Source organism: Ipomoea nil, unplaced genomic scaffold (genome assembly GCF_001879475.1).
Source record: "Ipomoea nil cultivar Tokyo-kokei standard unplaced genomic scaffold, Asagao_1.1 scaffold0642, whole genome shotgun sequence".
Classification (NCBI taxonomy): domain Eukaryota; kingdom Viridiplantae; phylum Streptophyta; class Magnoliopsida; order Solanales; family Convolvulaceae; genus Ipomoea; species Ipomoea nil.
The window spans coordinates 2941702-2949749 of NW_017617070.1; positions in this window are offsets into that span (position 1 = coordinate 2941702).

Sequence of the window (8048 nt, forward strand, 5' to 3'; positions counted from 1 at the left end):
AAAAAGAAATGAATATATTCAAAAGGAAATGAAATATTAGAAAACGAAATGAATATATATTAATATTTCACTGGAAATATATAATCTGCAATTATATTATGATAATTATATGAATTAAATAATAATTAATTAATTAATTATATTAATAAATAGTAATAATTAATATTTAATAATTATAGTATAGACAAATTGATATTGATATGTATTTCCTGAATATAAAATGATCACAAACTCATTTCTTTTCTACCATTATATACTTTTAATTCTTCTCTTATATTTCTCAACTTTCTCTTTATTGTTTTGTAATGAAGTCAAATTTTGTCACTGCCTCTGATCTATCTTCCAAGACAAGGAAATGCTTTATAGACCTTCAGTTGACGCGTTGTTATTTGTCCAGAGAATATCAACGCACAGCCGTCAAGGCGTCAACCACCAAACTCTAGAGTGCTTATTTCATGACTCTAAGGTACATATTGCTTTTATATATTATTTAAATATCACTTTATTTTTGTGATATTACATTGAATATCAATTAATATTAATATTTATGTTGTATGTTGTATATTCTATACAAATAATTTATATAACTGAGTTGCAAGCTAGACAACGAGCTAATTAGACCAATTAATACAAATCATAAACACTGCTATATAAAATCTCTAAAGTTTCAGCACCGGATGCGTACATCTACACGTTGGCTATTAATTGAATAATTATTTGTTCGAATTCAAGCATTAATAACATCAGAAAACATAATCGATCCAACTCAATTATTCAATTGCACTATATAATATTTGGTGTTTTAATTTAAATAATTATATGTCAATCCAAATACTTTTAATATATTACAACAAATCCATTCCGTGCATCGCACGGGGGCAAATACTAGTAATAAACAAATATATAAAATCTATTTTATGAGAAAAACGTATATGGTACTTAATTTAATTCCAATAATTAGAATGGTTGAAGCAATCTGTTTGAAAAATGAAAATTAATGGTAATATTTTATGGAAACGGAAGGAAAATTATATCCTGCATCATGGCCCACAGTGTACCGTGGAATGTTCAATACACAAAATTAATGTCCAGAACACATGTTCATAATATATATACACATAAATATGATATAATAAATATGAATTTTGTGCATTATAAACATAAATTTTGTGTATTATATAACTGAGGACATATAATCACTTAACATAATATACAGAATTCATATTCATTATATCGTGTTTAGAGTATATGTATTACGAACATGGATTTTGTACATTATAAAATTAAATTCTGTATATTGAAACATGGTCCACAATATAACGATTGAAAATGGAATGGGTGGGTGAATTAACATGGGTAATATTGTCTTTTTCATCTCACAAACTAATGACATAAATAAATAAATAAATAAATAAATAAATAAATAATTAATTAATTAATTAATTAAACACAGCCAGTGGTACGATGATTGAAATTAAAAGTCACCCAATTCCAATTCCACTTTCACTTTCACCCTCATCGCTAAACGCCAAAAATTTTTAGCTGTTTATTTATATCATTAGTTTGTGAGATGGAAAAGACAATACCCATGTTAAAATGGGGAATAAAAATTTCGGACGAAAATTGAACGGAAAATGCACCGGAAGGACCAAATTTGCTAAGAAAGTCATAGTCGTGGACCAATTTGACAAATTTTAAAAGTTGTGAATCAAAATTGGAATAAAGTTCATTCTGTACATTATAAAGTTAAATTCTTTGTATTGGAATAAAGTTCTAGTATGCATACTCCCAAATTCTACTTCCTGAGGTGACAAATTAGGATTGATTATTTTTATCATGTGGGTCCACAGAAAAAGAACATGTGAGAGGGAGTACAAGTTAGAAGTAGACAAAATATTTTTGAGAAAATTACCGATTTGGTCCTTCGACTATGAGGATTTCACCAATTTGGTCATCGACTATCAAAATTACTCAATTTGATCCTCGACTATGACATTTTTACCAGATTTGGTCCTAAGTGTTATTTGCAAGTCAAACCTAAAGGGCAATTTTGAGATTTTAAAAAAGTATCTTCCTTCTTCTTCCCTAAATCTAAGTCGTTTGTTTTATATATATAGGTTATTTGTTTTTGATAGCAGTCGCAGCTTCAATATGCAACCAAAGTGTTGTGAATCATCTTCATCTAGCTATAATAATCGAATGATGTTCAAAAATTTGCTGCCTTGTGCCAACAACATTTTCATCCTACTATAAGCATCTCCATTTTCGAACATTATTCGATTCTTATAGCTAGATGAAGATGATTCACTGCACTTTGGTTGCATATTGAAACTGCGACTGCTATCGAAAACAAATAATCTATCTATATAAAACAAACGACTTAGCTTTAGGAAATAAGAAGGAAGATACTTTTTTTTTTTAAATCACAAAATTACTTTTAGGTTTGACCTGCAAATAACACTTACGACCAAATCAGGTAAAAGTGTCATAGTCGAAAACCAAATTGAATAATTTTAGTAGTCGATGACCAAATTAGTGAAATCCTTATAGTCGAGGGATCAAATCGGTAATTTTCTCAAATATTTTTCATTGGAATATAGTACGATATAACGATTGAAAATGGAATGGGTAGGAGAATTTCACAAGTCAGAATTGATGATCAATCCAAACCATCATTGCGAATCTTTGGATGGGGATGGACGAGCCCCTAATACCCCCTATCCACTATCCCTTGTTGAAATTCCAAGACTGCCCCTGACTGCCACACTTCATCATTCCCATGACGCCATCCTCATAAATTCATAATCATCATCCCACTCTGCTGGACTCTTCCGTTTCGTAGTGCAACGCTAATAAATCATTGCAATTTCGATTATAGTACATCACTGTTCCAAATATATTTTAATAGGTAAAATTCTTTTATTTACAAAAAAATTAAATTTGAAATATTATGATTATCAATTTAATTGTTTCACTAATTTGACTAGATATTGCCCCCATAAATTTCTATTTCTATTAAAAATAATTTTACATATTGACAAAAATTAAATTTACTTAAAAAAAATTATTCAAATGTGTAGATATTTAAATTATTACTCCGTAATAGACTTTGTTTAGGTAAAATATCGTAACTCGTAACTATTATATTTAAACTCATAATTTAAGTATTTTGGTACTTTTTTTTGTATGTTTTTTTTTATTGTATTTTTTCTCTGATTGACATTGCGATTTGATTTTATTTCATCCAAGTACACTTATTAGTTTCTTTCTAGAATATAAAGTTTTAGACATATATGCAGACTAGATGACAACAAAGTCCAAGATAACCCACCTTAAATTGTACTGTTTCTCTACACTACTTCACAATCATTATACCATAGATTGATGGACTAAGGTGGACCACTAACATAATATTCATTTTTAATATACTGAATGTCATTTTTAATATATTGATTTTCACTTTTTAAAAATTCTTTTTTAACGGTCTGAAAATTTATTTTTAAATATAACTTCCAATATACTAAAAATTAATATTTATCAATGGTCCACTGTGTAATTCGCCCTACTTCATGGGCTACATCATTTGCTCTTTTGTTTTTGTATATAAATAACAATCTTTTAAATTAAATATAATCATATCGTATATAATTTTGTCAGTTACCATTCCAAATATGTGGTTACAATATCAAATCCGGGAGCATTGATTCTTCATTTTTTTTTTTAAAAAAAATATCCTAAACAATTTTGTAATTTAAGCATAATCATGAAGTCAAGGTATATTATAACTTTGTATAAACTATTTAATGATTAAAGTTTATTATTTAATTATTCGTTGACTTGCATTTCGAGATATATATATATATATATATATATATATATATATATATATATATATATATATATATATATATATATTCGACTCTATCCTAATCCATAAATGTTTTCTCTTGAGTGACAATATATGTCAATTCACCCTTTTATCAGTTAACTTTTTTTTCGCTATTCTTAATCGAGTTGTCTCGTAGAAGGAAGAGTTATTTAAATTCATATTAAAATTGATAGACTTGTACCTAGCTAATTTTTGAACGTACATTTTATATAACGTCTTTTATCAGTTACATTATCTCTTATCGAGGATATTGAAGAAGAAGATATGAAGGGCAGCCTGGTCAGCTCAACGCCCTAAGCAAGGACTTTCTTGTCCTATCCCTTTTCCCTTAAAACGGTTATAACCGTCTTTGCCGCCCTTTTCTTTTTTATTATCTCTGTACATATAAGCTGCTGCTTCCTCCTTTGAGAGGTTAATGAAACAGTTGATTCTTTTCCCTTTCATCCTCTCTCCATGAACAAACACACATCAAGCTTTCATCCCTAAAATCTGATATGGTATCAGAGCGATGATACGGTAGCTACGCCGCTGCACTCAACGCCTCCGGCGATCTTAATCCACCACCTCCGACCAATCAGAACGCGATGCAGGGAACTCCAGAGGCTCCGCCACAGAGAAGCTCTGTCCCGCAGAGGAACATAGACGAACTGGAAAATCCACTGTACTTGAATGTGAACGAGAATCCGAACGATGTGATGGTGAGTCCTCCACTGTCAGGGAGTGCGAACTATGCTTCATGGCGGATCTCCATGCAAGTGGCGTTGGAGGTCAAAAATAAGTGGTGCCTGATTGACGGAACCCTAGCTCCGCCGGAGAGAACTCATCCTCAATTTGCTGCTTGGAGAAGGTGTAATCTGATTGTGTGCGCTTGGATTCTGAAGTCCGTCTCGGCATCGATCGCGCAGAGCATCATGCATATGGATCAAGCCAAAGAAATCTGGAGTGATCTCAAGAGGCGCTTCTCTCAAACCGATGCTCACAGAATCTCCTTTCTGCAAAGTGACATCTCCAACCTAAAACAAGGACACATGACTGTTAACGATTACTATACAAAGTGCCGAACTCTCTGGGAAGAGATGAACGCTCTCCGACCTCTTCCCGTTTGCAAATGCGAGCCGAGGTGCGCATGTGATCTGCTTGATGAGATCAGACGAGATCGAGAGATCGATCACATCATCCGATTCCTCCAGGGGCTTAACGAAGACTACAATACTCTCAAATCCGGAGTGTTGGTGTTGGATCCCCTACCTGATTTACATAAATTTTTTGTGATGGCCGAGAAATTTGAAAGGCAACTGACCATCACAAACATGACTATGGCCAATACAGAGATGATGCAGATCAGTGCGGTTCAGAACAAGCAGAATGTTAGAGAAGACATGAACGCTGCTGTGAATTTTTCAAATGGAAAAAGGATGATGAACTCACAAGGTGGTAACAAGAACACAGCTAAGTGTACTTTTTGCGGTATGACGGGGCATACCGTTGAAAAATGCTATAAGAAGCATGGCTACCCACCGGGGTGGGTGCCAGGCTTCAAGTCCAGAAACAAACAGCAGATTGCAATGGTTGATTCTACTTCTGAAGCCAATATGAGTGGTTCCAATTCAGATCAATCCTATTCGGACCAGATCCGAAGTCTAATGATGCAGATGTCCCTCCTTCAAAACCAGATGATGCAGAATCAACCCTCCACTGCAGCAGCAACTCTCGTTCCTAGATTCAACCAAGAAACTCCAAGTAATGAAGGCAAGTATGTTAATCATCTGAGTATTAATTCTGCAATATAAGATTCAAATGCTTGGATTGTTGACTCCGGAGCCACAGACCACATAGTGTGCTCTCTTGGTTTCTTTGATGAATATCGGCCTGTGAAAGGAGCAAGAGTAAATCTGCCTAATGGGAACTATGCTGCCATTGAACATATCGGCAGTATAAATCTGAACAATGGTATTAGTTTGAAGGAAGCTCTACACATCCCTTCTTTCAAATTTAATATTGTCTCAGTTAACAAGTTATTACAACAATCTTCTCATTCTTTGATGTTTGATTATGGTCAGTGTCTACTTCGGGAGGGCCATGGGAGAATGATTGGCTTTGCTAAGGAACGAAATGGACTCTATCTGCTGAATGAACCTCCAAGAAATAAAGCTAATGATTGTAATGTTTTTGATATGCAGTGTAATAGCATTGAGTTGTGGCATCAAAGATTGGTGCATTTCCCCGTAAATAAGATGCATCTTATTGATAGTATTCCTATCTCTAATAAAAAGAATTTGATTTGTCACACATGTCATCTCGCCAAACACAGAAGATCACCATTCCCTGTAAGCAAATCTAATTCAGTAGCCTGCTTTGATCTTGTTCACATGGATATTTGGGGCCCCTTTCAAGTGAGATCTCTAGGTGGGGAAAGATACTTTCTATCTATTGTTGATGACCATTCCAGATATACCTGGCTGAGATTGATGAAGAGCAAAGCTGAGACACGTGAATGCATAAGAAACTTTCACAGAATGATACTTACTCAATTCGGGGTAGCCATCAAGACTTTGCGAAGTGATAATGGTCTTGAATTCAAGATGGAGGACTTCTTTAATCACAATGGTATGATCCATCAGAAGACCTGCATACACACCCCCCAACAAAACGCCGTAGTGGAACGCAAACACCAACATATTTTGGCAGTTGCTCGTGCTCTCAGGTTTCAGGCCAACCTCCCTCTGCAGTTCTGGGGGCACTGTGTGATCTACGCAATTTACCTCATAAACAAGCTCCCCTCAGCCACCATTGAATGGTCAAGTCCTCACGTGCACCAAAGATTGTATGGAAAGTGTCCAGAAATCAGCAATCTCAAAACATTCGGATGTCTATGCTATGCTGCAGTTATATCTCCCACTCGTCACAAAATGGCACCCAGGAGCAGAAGGTGTATCTTCATTGGGATCTCGGCAGGTGTGAAAGGTTATCTACTGTATGATCCTCTTGATAACTCAACGTTCATATCCCGCGATGTTATCTTTCACGAAGATAAATTCCCAATGGCTCAGACAGGAGAAGAAGACTCACACATTATGCCACCCTCTTTGCCAAATATTCCAGTGACAGAATTCGAAGGGCATAATCTCCATTTAAATAGGGATGATGTATCCCATCTGCAAACTGAAACGCCAACCGTGCAGCCACATGTACACCACGAGAATGGCGATAACAACATTGGGGAGCCAGTTCTCCACCTCAGTCTCAATTTCGAAGACAATAATGAGAACTGCCATGATAATGTGACCACTGAGTCACATAGGACAAATGACGAAAATGATAGCAGCTCTGGACCCTCAGTTCAACTCTCGTCTAGCCCCGCCTTGCAGCCACGAAGGTCCACTAGGCAACGCCAACCATCTAGCAGGTTAAACAATTATTTCTGTGATAATGTCATTCAGAACAGAACCTCTCCTCACAGCTTAACAAAGGTGATCAGCTATGACAATCTTGATGATTCACACAAGAAATTCTCCATGGCAGTGACTTCCATCTCTGAGCCACGTACCTACAAACAGGCAGTACAACACGAATGTTGGAGAAATGCCATGCATGCTGAAATCATGGCTCTGCAAGACAACAATACATGGGAACTTACTGACTTACCAGCTGGTAAAGAACCCATTGGATGCAAATGGGTTTACAAGGTGAAGTTAAAGGCAGATGGCACCATTGATCGCTGCAAGGCGAGACTAGTGGCGAAAGGGTATACTCAGCAATTTGTCATTGATTATCTCGAAACTTTTTCCCCGGTTGCTAGATTAACGACCATCCGCACCTTCATCAGCGTGGCTGTTTCTAAATCTTGGCACATCCATCAATTGGATATAAATAACGCTTTCCTCCATGGAGATCTTAATGAGGAGGTCTATATGGTTCTACTACCCGGCTTTGACAGTAACAAGCCGAATCAAGTGTGCAAACTTCTGAGGTCCTTATATGGATTAAAACAGGCAAGCCGGCAGTGGAATGCCAAGCTAACATCTGCTCTTCTTCATGCTGGTTTCAGACAATCTTCTGCGGACCCTTCTTTGTTCACAAAAGGTGATGACTCCGCACACTTCATAGCTATGTTGGTATATGTTGACGACATATTGGTCGCAAGTGCCAATATGGAACT